Below are 21,560 nucleotides of genomic sequence, written 5' to 3' on the forward strand. Positions count from 1 at the left end.
CTCTCAATATGTGAGGTTATGTTGGAGATCAAGCGTTTCATGGTCCACTCCGCGGATGGGATCCGAGAAACAACGCCTGAGTTGAGAGACGTGGAAGACATCGTGCACTCTGGAAAGATGTGGGGGTAGTTCCAACTAGTAGGCAACCTCTCCTCGTTTAGCGAGAATGAGAAAGGGACCAATGTAACGAGGAGCCAACTTGCCCTTGATACCGAATCGATGGGTACCCTTCAAAGGGGTAACCCGAAGGTAAGCTTTGTCGCCAATTTCATAAGCCACTTCCTTATGACGACGGTCATACTGGCTCTTTTGACGAGATTGGGCTGTTTTCAAATTCTCACGAATGACGCGAACTTGCTCTTCTGCCTCCTGGATCATATCCGGTCCAAAGAATTGTCTTTCACCGGTTTCTGACCAGTTCAAAGGTGTTCGACATCTTCATCCATACAGAACCTCAAAAGGAGCTTTCTTGAGGCTGGATTGGTAGCTGTTGTTATAAGCAAACTCGGCGAAGGGAAGACACTTCTCCCAATCCATACCGAATGAGATAACACAAGCTCTAAGCATGTCTTCAAGAATTTGGTTGACCCTTTCCACCTGACCACTTGATTGAGGGTGGAAAGCGGTACTGAAGGAAAGATGGGTGCCCATGGCAGTTTGGAAACTCTCCCAGAAATGAGAAGTGAAAAGACTACCACGGTCTGAATTGATCTCTAGTGGAACACCATGAAGTGACACTATTCGAGAAGTATATAAGTCAGCGAGCTAACTAGCAGTGATATTCTCTCGAACAGGTAGGAAGTGAGCCACTTTGGAAAGACGATCAATGACTACGGAGATAGCGTTATTCCCTTTCTTGGTCCTGGGAAAGCCGGTGATGAAGTCCATACCAACTTTATCCCATTTCCACTCAGGAATAGCTAAAGGTTGAAGGGTGCCAGCAGGCCTTTGATGCTCTGCCTTAACGCGACGACAAACGTCACAGTTAGCAATAAACTGAGCAATTTCTCTCTTCATCCTAGTCCACCAGAACCTCTGGCGTAGGTCCTGATACATCTTAGTACTACCGGGATGAATCGTGAGAGGAGATTCATGCGCCTCCTTAAGGATTAATTGTCGAAGATGTTGATTCGTGGGAACCACCAAGCGACTCTCAAAGAAAACAACACCACGATCATCTATAGAGAAACTACCACCAACTCCCTTGTTAATGTTTCTCTTGATCCAGGAAATTCCCGTATCCTTCTTCTGGGCTTCTATGATATGATCCACAAGAGTAGATTTCGCCACCAAGGTAGAAAGGAATCCATGAGGAGCAATGTGAAGGTTAAGCTTACAGAATTCCTCATGAAGAAGTGGTTGGCCCTGCTGCAACATGAGATTGTTGCAATAGGACTTACGACTTAGCGCATCAGCCGTGACATTCCCCTTACCTGGGGTGTAGGTAATCCCTAAGTCGTAATCTGAGATCAACTCCAACCAACGTCTTTGCCTAAGGTTCAAATCTTGTTGGGTGAAGATATACTTGAGACTCTGGTGATCGGTGTAAATCTCGCAACGTTTACCAAGAAGGTAATGTCGCCAGGTCTTAAGTGCATAGACTACGGCTGCAAGCTCTAGATCATGTGTAGGATAATTCTCCTCATGTGGATGCAACTGTCGAGATGCATAGGCAATCACATGGCGATCTTGCATAAGAATGCAACCTAGTCCCTGTCGTGAGGCATCACAATAGATAATAAAGTCCTTAGTGAAGTCCGGTGGCACAAGTATGGGAACAGAAGTCAGACGTCTTTTCAGCTCCTGAAAACTGTGCTCACACTGTGGGGACCACTCAAACTTTTTATCTTTCTTGAGAAGTTCCGTGAGAGGTTTGGCCACTTTGGAGAAGTTCTCAACGAAGCGGCGACAATAACTGGCTAGACCAAGGAAACTCCTAACTTGCTTAACTGTTTCAGGCGGAGTCCAATCAAGAATGGCCTGAACTCTTTCGGGATTGACAGCAATGCCCTTACCAGAGATTACGTGGCCGAGATAGGTCACTTCTGGCAACCAAAATTCGCACTTGGAGAACTTGGCATAAAGGCGGTGCTCTCTGAGTTTTTCTAGCACAAGTCTAAGATGTTCGGCATGATCTTCCTCGTTCTTCGAGTAAATAAGAATATCATCGAGGTAAACCACGACGAACTTATCTAAGTACTCCATGAAGATCGAGTTCATCAAGCGAGAGAAAGTAGCTGGAGCATTAGTTAGACCGAAGGACATGACGGTGTACTCATACTGGCCATAACGAGTGACAAAAGCCGTCTTAGGAATGTCCCCATTTCTGATCTTGATTTGATGGTAGCCTAACCTCAAATCCATCTTGGAAAAGACTGAGGATCCAGCGAGCTGATCATACAAGTCGTTGATCCTGGGGAGCGGATACTTGTTCTTTATCGTGACCAAATTAACGGGACGATAATCTACAACCATCCGGTCCGTACCATCCTTCTTCTTGACGAAGAGGACGGGGCAAGCCCAGGGAGAAGAACTAGGACGGATGAAACCCTTTTGCAAGGATTCATCGAGTTGTTTCTTAAGCTCAGCTAGTTCTAAGGGTGCCATCTTGTAAGATCTCCTAGAGATTGGAGCGGTTCCTGGGATAAGATCTATGACAAATTCTACATCTCTGTCAGGTGGAATACCTAGCAGTTCCTCTGGAAAGACATCTGGAAAGTCACAGACTACTGGGATATCTTCAAGGTCTGGAAGAGGGTTGGCATTAAGAGAATAGAGTTGACGCTTTGCAACTCTAGTGGAGACGGTGACTATCTTACCAGATGGGTGTGTAAGCTGAACAGACCTTGTGTAACAATCGATCTTGGCATGATGAGCTTTCATCCAGTCCATACCCAAGATGATGTTAATATCTGTAGACTTGAGGGCTATAAGTGATGCAAGGAATACAAGTCTGTCAACAAGGATTTCAAGTGGAGCTGGCATATCACAAAATGACATGTCGTGCAAACGAGCATAGCCTTCAGAGATGAAGGAGTGAGATGCTCCGGTATCGAACAGAACCGAAGTTGGATGGCAATTGACAAGGAGGGTACCAAGAACGACATCCGGATCATCATGAGTGTCTTTAGCTGAGACGTGATGCACACATCCACGTTCAGTGGGAGCTGACTTGACACTAATCATCTTGCGTGATGGCTTACCACGGCCAACAGACTTCTCAGGCTGGGGTGGAGCATAGTTGGTTTGAGAGCAGTCACGTGCATAGTGTCCTGGCTCTCCGCATGTGAAGCAAGTCCCTGAGGTAGGACGTGGACCCGCTTTGACAAGCGGTCTACCAATAGGCCTGGGTGGAGCATACTGCTGAACTGGGTGAGGCGCCACATAAGAGGGCCTCGGTGAGTAACTGGGTGGAAGAGCGGAGTTCGGAACCCAAATCCGGCGCTTCTGCGAAGTAGAACCGGAGGAAGAAACCAAATCACGGGTGTGCTTACGAGACTCCTCGTAAGTGAGCTGAGCTGTCTCTGCATTAATGGCCTTGTTCACAAGAGCCTGGAATGTATTGCAATGGTGCAAGTGGAGATCACGACGCAACTTGGGGTTGAGACCCTTCCGGAACCTAGCCTGCTTCTTGGCGTCCGTGGACACTTCTTCTGTAGCATAGCGGGCAAAGTTCTCAAATTCTCTACTATAAGCATCAACAGCCATCTTACTCTGGGTGAAACTACAAAACTCTTCTCTCTTGCGGTCAATGAGGGCTTGAGGAATGTGATGCTCGCGAAAAGCCTCAGTGAAATCCTTCCAGGTAGGTATCTGGCCAGCTGGAAGCATAGCTTCATAGTTCTGCCACCAAATACTAGCAGGACCTTACAGATGATGAGCAGCGTAGGTGACCCTGTCACTTTCAGCTACGCTCGCAGAACGCAGCTTGTGTGTGATACTGCGGAGCCAGTCATCTGCATCAAGTGGTTCAATGGAATGATGGAAGGTAGGTGGTTTCAGACCGATGAAGTCATGGATGGACACAAACTCTTTGTGCTGATGGGAGGTGTTCTCCTCAATACGTGCTAGCAAGCGGTTAGACTCACGCTTGTTCCTCTCAACCTCTAACATGAACTCTGCCAACGAAGACTGGTCGGGAGGATCCTCATCCCTACCATCTCCGTGGATCCGGATACGAGCAACAGAACTTTGGTTAACTGACGACATCCTGAAGAACCAACCAAGGAAACAAGGATGGATTCAGCATCACCATAAGGATGTAGATTATAGTATGAGAAAAATACTATCTCTTGAACTCCTAGGACAATTCCGGCAGCATAACGGCAGTAAAATGCTCAAAATGAAACATCCTGCAAATGAAGGGGTAGCACCATACTCAACATCATTACTCAAGGTTCTGAGATATTACTAAACAGGCTACACCGGAGGTACTCAAACTGGGATATGACTCAGATCAGCCAAACCTTAGAGACTAGGGAGTAGTAACACGTGATCCTGATAGACGAAAGCGAAATCCTAGTTCCTTAACCCCGTAGGAAGATAGGATGACTCAGATCAGAAGGGCATGAGATATAAGGAGTAAAAAGAGCCTTACGTTCCCTTCCACAATCAATTCCCTTACATAACTAAAGAATTTCTAGACTCAACTTCGACCAGGTTGGCTTGGAAATCCTACAGGCAGTCAGGCTCTGATACCAAAGCTGTCGGGACCCCGATTCCAAATCACATCGATCTAGCCGGTAACACCTCATATCACTTTGCGGCCTCATGCACGGTATCCCCACGGGTGTCGCCTTACCCTGGCCTGGGACCGTTTGCGCCTTTTGGCTCGCGTATATGATTGTGTCGCTAGCATCCATATGACAGAGAAACCCGGGCCGACATGGCTAGTCGTGAACCCAAAGCGGCACTAACCTATGGGAACAGGCATACATGATTCACATCGAGCGTGTCGGTCAGCAGCGTGTGAATCCGGGTTGTAGCACTGGGCTAACAGGACTCCGGGGAACCCGGGCTGTAGCAGGCTAGGCAAGACTCCGGTTGTCACCGCGTGACATTTCCCCGAAGGGACAGACACTGGAACGAAGTGAAACACATGCCGACCAGTCAAGTGTCCTGAGCAGTAGTGCTGGGCTAGCAGGACTCCGGTGAACCGGGCTGTAGCGGACTACTATGGCTCAAGGAAGCACTAGACTACATTTCCCCATAAGAGAGACTGCCAAGGATAAACAACTAGATTGTCGGATCCCACACATAGCAATACACGTCACACGTACGCATAACATGCAAGTATGTGCTGTACAACATGGCATCACAACATAACGCAAACTCATATAGATAAAGGCTCAGAAGAGCCACATAGCATAAATACAAACAGGGGTCACATGACCCATCATTCAGAGCATACAAGCAACGGAAGCATTACATGTCTGAGTACAGACAACTACAAAAGAAAAGGGCTGAGAAGCCTGACTATCTACAAGACCCTCCCAAGGGTACAAGATCGTAGCTGAGGTAACAAGCTACTCGTCGAAGTCCAAGCGGAACTACTAATAAGACAGATGTCTCATCTGCAAAACATAAATAAAGCAAATGTGAGTACAAAGATACTCAGCAAGACTTACATCAGATTCTATCATATATGCATTTGTATCCAGAAGGTAATGTGGGGTTTAGTTGCAGCAAGCCAGCTTTGACTCAGTGGCTATTCTGTTCTACGACAACGAGAAACTTCTTTGAGATGAGGCAGCGCACACGAGTCCACTAATCACCACATCAATACACTACTATGGATTCATCCTCGTCTTCCTACGAGAAGGCCATCCATAGCACTCACACTTGTCTTGAGCATTTTAGAGTATCCACTTTAAGTTGTCTATGTACCACGTAAGCATCCAAGAAGTCCATAACTGAGGACACGGCTATTCGAATAGATCATGATAACCCTGCAGGGGTGTACTTCTTCACACACGCTCTCACCACTTATCACCATGTACACGTCATGTATCTCGGCAACCTTCAAGCGGAAGCCTGGCGAGGGTGTCGGCCATGACCTAACTAACCACGCAAGACTCTAGTCCAGGTTTATCGCCTATTCGAGTTCCATCCGCAAGGAGATCCGGCCGAGGTTTCGCTCATGGCCCCAAACGATGTGTACAGGGTTCCCGAGCCCACCATCCGGGTGCCACTCGGTACACCGGGCCACGTGTGCCTAGTCTGTCCCAAGTCCACCCTGCCGGGTGCCACTCGGTAGAAAAATAGCACTACCTACAAACACCAGAAACTATTTGCAACTCCTGGACAGAGATCAAGGCGGTTAATAAGTCGAGAGAGCTTGGAGCGCCCGAAGCCCAATGTGTGGTAGTAGCTAGTCATTGGACAACTTACACAGAACTCAGTTCTTAAGGACAGTCCCAATGAGACAACCCACCATGTACTCCTACATGGCCTCTCACCTCTACCTTTACCAAATCGTGTTCACACGCTTAACTCTCAGCACCAGAACATATCATAACACTCCAATTCATTCCCGATGAATCAGACCTGACACAACTCTAAGCAATAGCAGGCATGGCATGGTAGGAACAAAACATGGCTCAATCAACTCCTACACATGCTAGTGGGTTTTAACTATTTACTGTGGCAATGACAGGTCATGCAGAGGAATGGGTTCAACTACCGCAGCATAAAATAGCAGTTGAATCGTTGTTGTCCTAATGCAATAAAAAAGAGCAGGAGCGAGAGAGTGGGATTGTATTGGAATGAACAAGTGGGGTTGCTTGCCTGGTAGATCAACAGGGGGGCACTGCTTCACTGATAGGTACTCTCGAACACTTCCGGAGCAGGACCTATCGAGAAGGAACGGTGCCAACAATCAATACACAAGCATATGCAACAATCTGATGCATGAACATGGCATGAAGATGTGATGCTGTTTGAGCTAATGCAACTAGTATTCAAATTGAATGAAGTCCATTTGAACCAAGGGTTCAAGTGCAACTCCAAATTAAGCTCTTATATATGCCATTTATATGTTTTCACCTATACAGCAGGTATAAGTTGTTTTGTCATGCATGAAACTGGTACAGATGGAAAGATTGAATTTTTCTGATAATTTTTCATATATAAATTATTTCAATCTGAGCTACGGTTGAATTTCTATGAATTTTTGAAGTTTATACCATTTTCTGGAATTTCCTGATTTATTTTAAAACCAGAAAAAGATATATTGCGTCAGCACTAAGTCATGGTGATGTCAGCATTGACCAAAGTCAAATCTGACTGGTGGTCTCCACCTGTCAGTGTTATAGTTAATTAACAGAGGTTAATTAATTGTTAAACTAATCCTAAACTGGAATTAGCAGGGCCGGGCCCCACCTGTCATTGAGCCAGGGGAGGTCAAACCCCCTGGTCAACTGGGGCTAACGCGCCGGCGTTTAGCCGCCGCCGGCAGCAGACGCGGCGGAGGGCGCGGGATCACCCTTCCGGCGACCAAAAGGACGGCGGAGAGCACCGGGGCGTAGCCCGCGCTCGTCCGCACTGAATGGAGCAAGTGGGGGAGGCGGGGGCGGCGGCCGGAGCACGGCCAAGTGCGGGCGAGGGCTGCGGTGCATGGGAAAGCGAGCGGAGAGGCTCTACGGCCTCCTGGCGTCACCAGGAGCATGGTGACGCGCGCGGGAGCGGCTGGCTCGGCCTCTGGCCACGGCGGCGCCATGGCCGGCGGCACGGAGCTCTCGGCTCCGGTGGCTAGGTGGCTAGAGGAGGGGATCAAGCACGGTTTAGGGGGGGAAAGATCGTGGCCTCACAGCGGTTGCAGGGGCCGTAGAAGCGGGCTCGGGGAAGCTCGGATGGCGGCAAATCGACGGTGGAAATCCACGGTGGCCGATGAGGAAGACGAAGATGATGGCGTCGTTTCAGGCGTCCCGTGGGCGCGTGCTTCGTCTTGGTGCTTCACGGCGTCGAGGAGGACCCGTTGGACAGGGCAGAGGGGCAAGGGAAGCATGGTGGCTGCGGCTACGGCGTGCGGCGGCGACGGAAGCGCTCGGGTGCGGGCGAGAGAGGGTGACAGAGGAGAGGAGGAGCACGGGGGAAAGTGAGAGGGGGTCGGGGAGGCTGCGTGGCGACGTCGAGGGCCTCCAGCAGCGAGCGGGAAGCAGGAGGTGGGCGGCGCGTGCTCGCGCACGCCGGGCACACGCGCACTGTCCTCCTGGCAGGAGGTAGGCGACGACTGGCGTCGGCCAGCAGTGCTGGGCCGGCACAGGAGCTGGGCCGCCAGCTGGGCTGCCAGGCAGGTAAGGCCAGGTGAGCTTTTACCTTTATTTGTTTTCTTTTCTATTTTCTGACCTTTGTTTTGATTTAATAAAAATACTAAATCAATTAATTTTCTTCTGACAAGTTTTGCAGGGGCCTAAGGGATTATTCCAAAGCCCCTCACCAAAATTCAGAATTATTGGACAATATTTTATATATATAAAAATATTTATCCAACGCAAATAATTTCTGGATTAATTCCAAATGTCCAAAATAAATATTTATGAGCTCCTGCAAATATTTATTAGAATTTTAACTCTGACCAATATTTTCAGAGAGCAACATGAACATTTTCTTGGACCCTTTTGGAGCAATTTTTATCTGGGTTATTTCCAGAAATAATTTCTGAGGGTTTCACAAATCTCCATTTCAAATTTAAATGGAAGTTAAACATGATGCACACATGACATAGCTAGCCTAGGTCATACCAGAACCAGGGATGTGACAACTCTAGAAATGTTCGCCTATTCAAGAAAAATATTTTAGAAAATGTTTGCAGATAGTATAAAATGTTCATGAGTTCAGATATGTTTGAAAAACTGTAAAAAATGTTCGTGGATTCTAGAAATGTTTGAAAGTCTGTAAAAATGTTCACAATTTCAGATATGTTCATGAGTTTAAAAAAATGTTCATGATTTACAAAAATTGTTCACGATTTCACAAAAATAAGAATGATAATGTATGTCGGTGATGCAGCAAAATATGGTCATGGTCGTTGGAGATTATGATTGTTGTTTCTCCCGTTGTAACGCGTGGGCCGTTTTGCTATATATAGTAGCTAATATAAACTCGGAATCAGCAGCAAAAGTTCTTTCAAGTCTCTTCCAGGCCGAATTAGAGATGGGAAACGATATGCCTTCCAAGCGCATGTGTGCGTCCGGACGGAGAGGGGAAGCACAAGTAGTCGGTTTTGGACTGGATTACCAACTGGACTCCTGCACGAATATAAATCTCTGGCATTCGAGTCGGACAGTACCATAGGCTGATGGATAGGGGACCGGCTACTGGTCAATCACCTGATTTTGGGAAATGGGCCAGTCGATTCCTAACCAATCGACTGAACCAAAATTGTGGTCAGCCAATTTTAGTGTTATAGCACACCTTAAGTCTTTTTGCATATAAAACCAACAAAGGCTCACAAGACTTCATGGGCCAATGCAAAACAATGGCCCGTTGATAAACAAAAACAAAAATAGAGAAAACAAACAAAAATGCAGACAACTTGCAAAAAAAAAATTTGCACATTTGTACGATATGCAAAAATAAGCATATAGGAGTGCAATTTATGCAAAAAAGAAATTTTGTAAGAAGGAATGAATTATTTATTTTATATTTGCAATCTCACACATGTATCTTTAGTTTTATAGATGCATACAATACATATATGCATAGGAATATATCAAGGGCCTCTTTGATTCGTAGGATTTTGAAAACGTAGGAATAGGAAAAGCGTAGGGTGGGAGTGGCAATGCCCATTTGAATCCTATAGAATTAGCAGTGATTGTTTGATGTCACGGGAAAAACAAAGGAATTGTAAAAAGAGGTTGGATTGGATGTTAAATTTTCTATGAAATGTAGTACAAAAGATTCCATAGGAAAAATTCCTATGGGATCCAATCCTATGAATCAAAGGACCAACATAGGAAAAAAATCCTAAGGATTTCAATCCTCCAGAAATCCTATAAAATTCTTTTGGATCAAAGAAGCCCCAAAAATGTATTGTTATGATGAAAAATAAGCATACACTAGTGAGATTTCCGCGAAAAATAGTGTTTACTAAAAAGTAATGGATTGTAACATCGGTATTACCTTTACAAATAAAATAAAATGAAAACTAAAAAAAATTAATAAATTAGTGGCATTGGCATTTGATCGACAGTGTCTCTACTTCTCCAGATCAAAATAATGAATATCGGTATTACTGTTTAAGAAGAAAGAAAAGTAAAAAAACAATAATGATAAAATTTGTACACAGTTTGAATAGAAATTGCACTTTTTTATAATACGCAAGAATAAGCACAAATGGTGAAATTTCACAAAAAAATTCCTAAGTAGGAATGAATTAGAGGTATTGGTATTACCCTTAAGAAATAAAGAAAATAAAATAAAAACTTAAACAAAATTACAATAGTGAAGTTTTCTAAGAAACAATGAATTAGTGTCATTGGTTTATTGTTAAGAAGAAAGGTACTGAAAATAATAAAACAAATAATGAAATAATCTGTAAACAATTTGCACAAAAGTTGTGCATTTTTAGTGTGCATATAATCATGAATTTTTGGCACATATTATATTCTATTTGTTTGTATATAATTACACTCAGCCAAAAACCCAAAAAACAAAAATAACCAATAAAGGAAAGAAAGAGGGAAAAAGAAAAACCCATAGAAACAAACAGAAAAAAAAGGGAAGCAAAAATACCCTAAAATAGGAAAGAAAATGATACAAAAAACTAAAAGTATATAGTGACAAAATTTGCATATAATCTGCACATAAATTGCGCTTTGTTATAATAAGCAAGAATAAACACATAATAGTGAACTTTTTCCCAAAAAGAAAATTTTCTAAAGGAAGAACGAATTAGTGGCATTGATATTTGATCCATGGTGTCTCTACTTCTCCAGATCAAAATAATGAATTAGTGGTATGGGTACTACCTTTTAAGAAGAAAGAAAAGTAAAAAAACAACAATGACAAAATTTGCACAAGGCTTGAATAGAAAATGCGCTTTTTTTCTAATATGCAGGAATAAGCACAAATAGTGAAAACTCACAAAAAAATCCAAAGTAGGAATGAGTAGGTATTGGTATTACCCTTAAAGAATAAAGAAAATGAAATAAAAACTTAAACCAAATTAAAATAGTGATTTTTTTGTAAGAAACAATGAATTAGTGTCATTGATTTCCCATTAAGACAAAAGGAACTGAAAATAATAAAACAAATAATAAAATATTTAGCGAACAATTTGCACAGAAGTTGCGCATTTTTAAAATATGCAGGAATAAGAATATAATAGTGTAATTTTCACAAAAAGGTAGTTTCCCGAGAAGCAATGAATTTGTGGCGTTGGTCTTATCATTAAAGGATAAGGAAATAAAATAATACTAAAAAACTGAAATACCAAAGTTTTCAAGAAAGAATGAATTAGTGGCTTACGTATTACTCTTTAAGAAAAAATAAAATGAGATAGAAGCTAGAACAAAATCAAAACAACGAGGTTTCCAAGGAAGAATGAATTTGTGTCATTAGTTTTACTCTTTAAGAAAAACAAAAACAAATTAATTAATTAAAATAAGGAAGAATGAATTAGTAGCATTACTGTTACCTATTAAAAAATAAAAAAAGTTTGCAAAACTTGCACACAACTTCGCTCTTAAATTACACTTTTTTAGTACGCAAACAATAATTATATAGTAGCGCAATTTTCGCACATATTGCAAATTATTTAAGTGTGTACATTACATTCACCCAACATCCCAAAAAATATCAAGAAAATAAAAAATAAAACCAACTAACAAAGAGAAACAGAAAAACAAAAGTAAGAGCACATAAAAATAAAAAATATTTAAAAAACGAAGGGAGAGAGAGGAGGGCTGGTACGCACAGTTGATGGGCTTCGGCTCAGAAGAAAATCGACTGACCCAAATAAGGGGTCAGTCAAAAAAAAGCCCACACAACAAACAACATAGGTCAGGAAAAAACGCAGCATAAATCTCAGAGAAAAATCAATGGCCACAAAATTGGCTGACCCAAAAGTGAAATTTCAGCTGACTACAATGTAGCTAAAGTGGATGGATAGTACATATATACGGGGACGCCGGCGCCTGGTCAACCACGTACCAACGACGACATAACCCGTTTGCCGCGACACAGCCACACAGGACGAACACATTCACGATGAGCTCCGTCGCCGGAACGAGATGTCCTTCCTACTAGGGCGGCGCCGCCCTGCGCAGGCTGCAAGCAGACGCTGGCCGTGTACGATCCTGCAGCCGCAGCGGAGCAACGGGCCGATGCCGGTGCGGCAACGCTCTCGGCCAGTGGCGATTCCACTAGGGAGGCTTCAATAGGATTAAGCCTATCCTTCAAAATCATATTTAAGCTAAACATACCGCTTGACAAATATATTCTGATGCTTTACATGCAACAATTGCACTGCATTTGTTAATCAGACTTAGAAAATTTATGTTTTAAGCCTACCCTTCAATGTCGTGCTAGATTCGCCACTGCTCTCGGCGGATGCCGGTGCTCTGGTGGTGCCACCACACGTGGCGGGCGAGCACATCGAGGCCGTGCCGCTCGCCGACTGCGCTCCCAAGGACAAGGAGAGAGCCGAGCCGCGGTGGACACGCGCGCGCCTGCTCCCGTACCTGAGGCTCCGCGTCGACCTGCCCGTGCACTTCATCGACGAGAAGACGGTGACCGCCACCGAAGTGGACCCGCAGCAAAACCGGTTCCGCCTCCCGGTCGACGGCGTGATGCGCAACCTCCGCCCGGTCCTCTCCACCCTCGACCTCCAGGCCGCCAACCTGCTGCACGACGAAACCCTGAGGCCAAGGCTGCCCAAGGTCGTCCCTGCCCTTGGGGCTGGGGAGGAGAAGGCGGTGAGGAAGAAGAGACGGGGGAGGAAGCACGGCGGCCTCCCCGTGCTGGCAATCGAGTACCGCGCCGGCGTCAGGGAGCTGCAGCTGACGCCGTGGGAGAGCCGCGGCGTCTGCGTCGTCAAGTGCGGCTTCGGGGTGGGGGTGACGTGGTGGAGATCTGGGCGTTCAAGGAGAACAACAACCTCCGTTGCTTCGGCGTCGACATGTGCCTCTCTTCCTTTTCTTCGTCAAGAAAGGCCAGATCCTGCCACTAGCCCGCGCACTGGTTCTCTATGGCTATGGAGGAGACGAAGAGGAAACAGCACAAGACGACGCACTGCTGGTTCCCTAACTAGCTAGTTGTTCTTGCAACGTATCTCTCCGTTCTAAAAAAAAACTTTGACCTCTTTTGAAGAAAAGACAAAAATTTGGCCAAAATAGTGTGAATAGTGAGCTATAATAGCAAATAAAAAATTTGCCCAGAAGTCAAGGCTGGATTTTTATACGTGAAAATTTATATACTAGTGCAAAAGAAAGTGAAGTTTATGCTAAAAAAAACTTCTGAACTATTTTTGACTTGTTGTAACTAATTAAAAAAATCCATATACGGTGTTTTGGAGGATTTTTTGCAAAAAAAATAATTCGAAAATGACATTTTCAGGTTTTAAAAAATTAAAATAATCCTGTCAAAAGTTGTACATATTTGCGACGGGTCAGTAAATTTTCGTTCAAAAATATTATGATTTGCATGTTGTGCAAAAAAAATTCCTGGCCTATAACAACAACAAAAATTGGACAATTTTCATGTAGGTATTTGTCTTTTTTCCCTATGCCATATGAAAGTATATTGTTATAAAACATTTTCTCGAACATGCTATGCATTTATTTCTATATCAGGGTTTTTTTGCGCTATGAAAGCATGATATTTCCGAGCCCGGCCTCTATTGGTCATTTCCAAAGGGCCCCCCTTTTGAAGTGCCCCTACACTATTAGCACTTGGAACATGGTCAGGTCTTGGTCAGGGGTTTTGCAATGGTCGGTCTCAGTGGCGGGATTCGGCGGCAGTTATCTACACTAAGTCTCTTGATGTTGCAAATTTAATTAGGAAGGTCAAGTTTAAGCATTATATTAGAAGAGTTAATGTAGTGGCTCATGAGCTAGCAAAGTTTAATTTTTTTAAAAAGATTTCTAATTATTGGAACGATGATCCTCCAAACTTCCTACTTGAGTGATCTCAAATTATGTAATTATTATTTGAATTTCAATAAAGCTAGCAATGATTGTCTTCCCTCAAAGAAAAAATTCTTGGTCAGGTTTTTCGTTTTTTACCTTCACTCGAGCGATTGGAGTCAAATGAGAGATGTTGTGGAGAGTGGTCTATCGGGCTGGGGCGGCCAGGAGAGTAGTCTTTTTATTTTTGTCACAACCTTGTTGTTGTTTCTTATGTTTGTGACACTCTCTTACTTAATACTCTCTTCTACTAAAGTTGAGACACTTATTTTAGTTCCCGCCAAAAAAAGACACTTATTTTAGGACAAAGGGAGTGGTAGATTGAGGCTCTTTGCAACAACAAAAAAGATTGATGCAAAGTTTTCTCCTCTACTATCCAAAGAAAAGAAAAGGGTTTAGCTCTCCAAGAAATGTCATTGCAATTTTGTTCCTGTATTTATTTATTTTTTGAAACAGAGGCAAAAGCTTTGCCTCATCTCGTTAATAAAGAAGGAGTATAAAACAAAGTCTCAATGAGGGCCATTACTCCTCAACAAATGTGAAAACAAAAAGGACTACTCTCGCGGCATTAAGAATCCCAAGTGTTTAGCCCCGGCCAAAACCCAATTTCTGGCCTCCACCTTGATGCCCTCTAGCACCATGGTAGACATTGAGGATTTCTTCTCGAACACCCTCGTGTTTCTCTCTTTCCAAACCTCCCAAGAGACTAGCATTATAAGCGAAGAGGTCGCCTTCCTCCGGTGTCCGCGACTAAGGGCCGTTCTAGTCCAGCACTCATGGACCGAAGAGATTCCAGCCCAGTCGGCGGTGTCAAGCTCCGGCGTGTCAAGCCAACATCTCACCACATTCCAAATGCGCATGGAGAACCTACACTGGAACATAATATGTGCCGCCGTCTCTGGCTCCCTTTTGCAGAGTTGGCATAAATTGTAATTTGGCTACCATCGCCGTTGTAGTCCGTCCGCCTTCCAAATCATGTTCTCGTTGATGAGCCACACGAAAAACTTGCACTTGGGGGGGGGGGGGGGGGGGGCAGTTTCCCCATACCACTTTCTTCATGTTGGTTGCCACCGCCCCTTCAAATTGCGCCATGTAGTACGAGGCGGACGAGTATGTGCCATTGGTTGTGAGGTTCCACTTGAAGTCATCAGCTAGGTCATCCCGAAGTTCAACCTGGCTAAGCTTCTCCCAAAGCGTGCAGAACTGTGCAATATGGTGAACCGAAGGCCCATCCTCCATGTTAATCCAGTGTACCAAATTTTGATCCTGCGTGGCCTCCTTTACAGATTTGTTCTTGTTGGATGAGCTCGCGAACACGAGCGGGGCGATGTCCTTGGGCTTCTATCCTTCTAGCCATGGGGAGTGCCAAAAATGTGTCGTCCGACCGTCCCCCCACGGTGATAGTTGTCGCCTCATAAAAGAGCTCTCTATCCGTGGAGTCGCATGGGTTTCCCATGCCCACCCAAGGTCTATCGGGTTCCTTCCATTCGTACCATAGCCATCTTAGGCGCAAAAATGTTGAAAGAAAAGCTGAACCCACTCTTACACAAGCAAAATAAAGTCTTGTCCTGAATTCCATAGCCGGATCAACAAGGGAGCGTTTTCCTTAGTGGGCACACTTGCAGTAGGCAACCGCCTACTGTTTTCTCAAAGGCAATGAGCAGAGTTCCTTCTCAAAATCAAAGGTGCAGAGCTCCATTCAACCTTTTTTTTAATTTATTTTTTATTTTGGAAAGGAATAAGATCGATTCCACTCAGACTTTGGCTCCTAGCAATCTCGCTAGTCACCACACCAGCAACACAGTCAGGGGCAACATCTGCTCAAACGCCTTCAGATTGAGCTGCGGAAGCAAATGTGCAGCAGTATTACAGTTTGTACTGCAGAAAATGAAGTCTGAGACATCTAGGGTCAGTTGAAGCAAAGGATCACCTCTGTTTCAGTTGTCAGTTTGCAAAGACCTCCTAGTTATGCCCTGGCATTAATCTGGGATTTGATATTTTCGATGGTCTTTCAAACTCTGAAGCTAATCTTCTTTTATGAACATCATCACTGCTGGAGCATCTGGGTTACCAAGACATGAGTGACCACATTTTCAAAGGATTAGTGCAGCGTGCAGCCCGGCCTTTCATAGATGCCTAAAAGTTAGCTAATTCAGATGATTAATCCATAGATTTGCACCCTGAACTTGATGCTGCATTGGATACCCAATACAGAATAGATGCCTAAAAGTTAGCTAATTCAGATGATTAATCCATAGATTTGCACCCTGAACTTGATGCTGCATTGGATACCCAATACAGAATAGATGCCTAAAAGTTAGCTAATTCAGATGATTAATCCATAGATTTGCACCCTGAACTTGATGCTGCATTGGATACCCAATACAGAATAGATGCCTAAAAGTTAGCTAATTCAGATGATTAATCCATAGATTTGCACCCTGAACTTGATGCTGCATTGGATACCCAATACAGAATAGATGCCTAAAAGTTAGCTAATTCAGATGATTAATCCATAGATTTGCACCCTGAACTTGATGCTGCATTGGGTACCTGAATACTAACTGAATCTATTCTGTATTACTATGTACATGTGGATCAATAACTGAATCTAATCGCCAGCTGAAAAGAAAAGAAAGTAAAAAAGATTTGTGGAGTCTGTCAGACAACCACTAGGCCACCCTGGAGAGGCATGAGCCAATTCAGGAACGATCCTCTACAGCCCCGTTAATCACGCTCTGGACCAGAGGTTAGAATGCATCAACCAGACTGAAGTGCTTGCCTCTTTATTGGTAAAGGATGCAGCGGTACGAGCCTATAGAACAGATCCTGTTCAAGTAAGGTCGTGCTTCCTTCAGCTGTGCCACGCCTTATAAACCACTCCGTCGTCGTCTAAACTAGCGAGGTGGGACTAATGAAGTAGGGCAGGCACATGCAGCAGCGCCTCCTCAGGCAGAGCTTGAAAGAAGGGTCCGTGGCCCATGTAGTTTGGCACGAGAATGAGCAAAGCCCGGCCCATCCATCAGAGAAACATTCAGCTGTGAGCCTGTGAAGATTTCGATCTAGTTTAAATATCTGGCAAATGCTGCAGAGTCCGTACTTTTAATGCACAATTTCGAACAATGCTTACTGTAACTTTTTTTTATGACACCTGGTTTTTGTTACCTTTACCTTTTATACAAAATTAAATTACAGTCGGCCATTACCAAAGTAACAGACATAGTGCCAGATTGGAGAGAAGAAGAAGGCGGCGACAACGGAACGTCACAGACAGAAGGAAAATCTACCGACTGAGTAGCACTGCCCTATGCTATTTGGTTTTGGCCTGGGAGGCTGTTACTTGGCCTGCTGAATGTAACGAAGCTTTAATTGGGTGTGTTCAAGGAGGCATTATGTTATGTGGGTAAAGAAGAAGTTCAAAAGGCCACTTTGCATCTGAGCATGTTTTCGAACAAGAACCGTGAAGTTATGTTGCCAAAAATTGGAGCTGCAAATGCAAAACAAAAATAGTGAAGCCAGATGACACCCATCAGGTGAATCCTGGCCCAGAGGTCAGAATGCATGAACCAGACACTGAATTTTGTTCACCTCCTCAGGGCCGGCGTGACCAGATCCGGGATGCTCTTCGCCTCCTCTCTCAGATGCACTCCTTCACCCCTCCAGGCTCTCGCTGAGCTGCCCATGGCCCTCGCGTCCGCGTCGTCATCTCCGGCTCCGTCGGCCGCCTCGGCTGCACTTGCCGCCCGCAGGGCCGCCCCGGCAGCTGGTGGCCGTCTGTCCCGCGCCGGACTCCCGCCGAGGCCGGATGTGGCAGCATCTCCGACGGCGCATTCCAGCTTGCGCTCCCTGCTGAGCCCCCGTCCGGCCGGCGTCGCCGCGTTGTCCGCCCTAGACGTCGCGCATACTGCTCCAGATCGTGCCCCTGGCCTGCTGGATGGAGGGCTTGGGTGTCTTCCGTCCCCGACCTGTGCTGACGCTGCTCCTGCCAGCGCCGCGCCGTCAACCCCGACTGCTGCTGTGGCACTGACGGCGGCCACTCCGGCACCACCGGCCGCCGCCCTTGCTGCCCTGGCCGCGTTTCCCTCTGCGGGCGCCTCCGCCGGCTTGCTGCTGCCGCCCTCATCGTCAGCCCCTGTTCAGATGGACCTGGAAACAGAAGCTCTGCTGCGCCCCTCCTACGGGCAGTTGCGTGCCCCTGCCCAGGTGGATGGGGGGCTGGCTCCTCAAACGCTGTTGCTGCCTTCGATGTCGGTCGTGTCGGCGCTTGTGACAGATGTGGCAACAGGAGTGCAGGGAGCTCCCAATGCTCTGGCAGAGGCTCCAGAGAAGTTGGGCTCTCCTCTGCTTGGTCCATCTTTAGTGTCGGCATGCAACGGCCTCTCTACTGCCACCGCCGCTATTGTAGCCGGGGCGGGCTGGGTGCATGTGGGTCGGGGGCGACGTTCCGGCCGACGAGCTCCCCCCGAGCCGTCGAGGGAAGGTCTCGAGCGTAGCCTCGCCTTCAAGCGTTGGGCTCGAGGAAGGTGCTTTCGTTGCCTCGAGCGTGGCCACCAAGTCAGTGCATGCCGTGATCCATTCAGATGCATTCGCTGTCGTCGCCCTGGTCATCGGGAGAGGTTCTGTCGTGTTCGCTCTCCGGTTGCTCGCGACCGCTCTCCGGTCACATGTGCTCCTCGTCAGCGGAGCCGCTCCCCGCCCGTCCAGCCTTGTCCTTCGCTGGCCAGGAGTTGGGTTGAGGTTGTGGGCCACTCGTCATTGTGTGTGTCGGTGCTGCCAAAGTCTCAATCTGGGTGTTGCAAGGATTCCAATGTTTGCACCTCTTTGGTGTCTGCTTTGGAGTCGCAGCTTGCCCTGCTGCGCACGGAGCTCCTTCAGGAGGTTGAGCTGCTCCGCACTGAGCTTTGCGACGCTCTAGCCAAGTTTGAGGTTGCATCGGTTGTGCCTTTGCTACCTGAGCTCCAGGTTGGTTCCATTGATGAGGATGCTGAATGTTGCTTTGGAGATTTTTCTCCTCGTGCTCTGCATGTGACGCCGCTTGTTCGTGGGAATGCGGTTATCACGGAGGTCGTAGCTCTAGTTCTGCAGATTATGCCTGAGTTGCAGGAGCTTTGTGGGGAATCATCTATGGTGTTACCGATGGAGTTGAGCGCATTGGAGTCCTTGGTGGTGGCCATGCCACCTTCACTACCACCGTCAGAGCCCTATCAGTCGCCCGCCATTCCGGGTTGTGGAGACTTGGTTGGTTCTGTCAATGCCTCATCTATGGCCATTGTGCATGTGGCGTCTTTGAGTGGCGAGGTTGATGAGATAGGTGCGTTGGCACCTAACTCTGAGGCTCTTTCATGTGACCAACTGGAGACGCCTGAGTCCATCGTGCCAGTGGTACCCGTGACTGATGATGTTGAGGCGGTTGGTGCGTTGGCGCCTGATCCTTCGGAGCCCAACCAGTCGCTCGCCTCTGTTGAGCGTGGAGGTTCCGATGTTGCAATCACCCACTCGCATGTGACCATTGGGTAGGCTTCTGTGCGTGACAAGTTCAATGAGATTCTCTTCGAAATAGAGCTTCACAGCTTGCTCAAACGTTTGGAGAGGGTGAGCCCTAGATCTGGCAAGGCGATTGTGGAGGAGGCTCTCAGGAGCAAAGGAAAGAAGAGTGACGCCACAAGAAAGGCTTCCGCAGCTGCTTGATGGATGGTTACCAGTCTCTTGGGTTGTCCTTATGGTCTGGCTTGTCTTCGTGGATTTGGTGGTGCCCGTGGTTTTCGGCAGAGTTACTCTCGTTGGGGTGTCTTCATGTTGTAACAGTGTGCGGTTGGTGGACGTTAGGTGTTGGGTATGGTGGTCACTCTGTGAGTAGTCCACCTGTAGTTGGTTTGTATCGGTTTTCGCCTGGTTTTCCGTTAATTAACTGGGCAATTCTCTTCTGCTTAATTAATTGATGAGACAAATCTTTTGCCTCCGTTTCGAAAAAATAATCTGTTCACCTAGATCCTTACTCTTTGGCCGTCATGAAACCCTCTTGCTTTTAAATGGAAGAAAGGAAGTCTTGTTGTCAAAGGAAGCATCAATTTATTTTACCGGCCACTGCGCTAAGTGACTGGATGAATACAAGAGCAATTTACTTATGCATGTGTAAGATAAATGTTGCCGAGCTTGATTTTCCAACAGAAGCTAGTAGGACTGGAAAAGGCCACACAGGAGGCATAGATAAAACTGCGTAATCTTTTCTTCGCACATAAATTCCGATGCGAATCCATCCGGCTATATAATAACAAAACGAAAAAATATACAAGCAATACATATTGAAATAGGCCAACATTTGTCCTGTATCCGTTCTTTTATCGTTATATGGATGAAATCCCTGCTTCAAACTGATGTAATATAACTGGTTCGAACTCATGACCAGTGCATGGATGAGTTTCCTTGGATCTATGCATTAAATTGTTTGGCGCATCTACGTGGCTTGTTTTCAGTTTATGTAGAATTTTTTTATACGATGAAATGATATATGCTCAATGGTTTTGGCCTGGGAGACTGTCACTTGGCCTGCTGAAATCAGTCTCCATATTTGAAGCACAATTGTCCTAATTAGGCCCTGGCATTCTTAAGCAAGCAATTAGCACTCTTGCCTCCTGAAGCTTCTGGTAACGGATGCATGAAAGTGTTGAATGAAAAGCTGAACTCAGTCTTCCACAAGCAAAAGAAAGTCCTGTTCTGAATTCCACAGCATTTTCCTTACTGAGCATACTTGCAGTAGGCAAACCACCTACTGTTTTCTCAAAGGCAATGAGCAGAGTTCCTTCTCAGAATCAAAGGTGCAGAGTTCCAGTCAACCTTCTTTATCTGGCTGCTACTAACTGAGAGACAGACTGAATAAAAAGCACCATGTTGCAAAGGAAGAACTTCTTTCTGCCATCTTACCACGGTGTCATGTGTGGTCTTCAAACACTACTTTTCTTTTGGAAAGGAATAAGATCTGTTCCACTCAGACTTGGCTCCTAGCAATCTCGCTAGTCACCACACCAGCAACACAGTCAGGGGCAACATCTGCCCAAACGGTGAGAGGCACAGACGCCTTCAGACCGAACTGCGCAAGCAAATGTGCATCAGTATTACAGTTTCTACTGCAGAAAACGAAAGGATCATCTCTGTTTCAGTTGTCAGTTTGCAAAGTCTTCCAACCTATTTTTGGTAATATTTCAAACTAAGGAAGCACTAATTTTATTTTTATGAACATCATCACTGCTGGAGCATCTGGGTTACCAGGACATGAGTAATCACATCTTCAAATGATTACTGCAGCCCAGCCTTAATATTCTGTATTAGCCTGTGCACATGAAACAACAACTGAATTTATTCTAGATTTACTGCAGCCCCAGCCTTCATATTCTGCATTAGATTGCACACATGGAAGAACACCTGAATTTATTCTGG

The 21,560-nt window shown here is 45.7% G+C and overlaps 1 pseudogene; it reads right to left on the minus strand.

Moving 5' to 3' along the window:
* Positions 1-16,781: 16,781 nt before the first annotated feature.
* LOC125517815 (small nucleolar RNA U3) lies at positions 16,782-16,973 on the minus strand (annotated as a pseudogene).
* Positions 16,974-21,560: the final 4,587 nt, after the last annotated feature.

The sequence above is a fragment of the Triticum urartu genome, chromosome 6A, assembly GCF_056163025.1.
Source record: "Triticum urartu cultivar PI428250 chromosome 6A, HENAU_Tu73, whole genome shotgun sequence".
Lineage (NCBI taxonomy): Eukaryota > Viridiplantae > Streptophyta > Magnoliopsida > Poales > Poaceae > Triticum > Triticum urartu.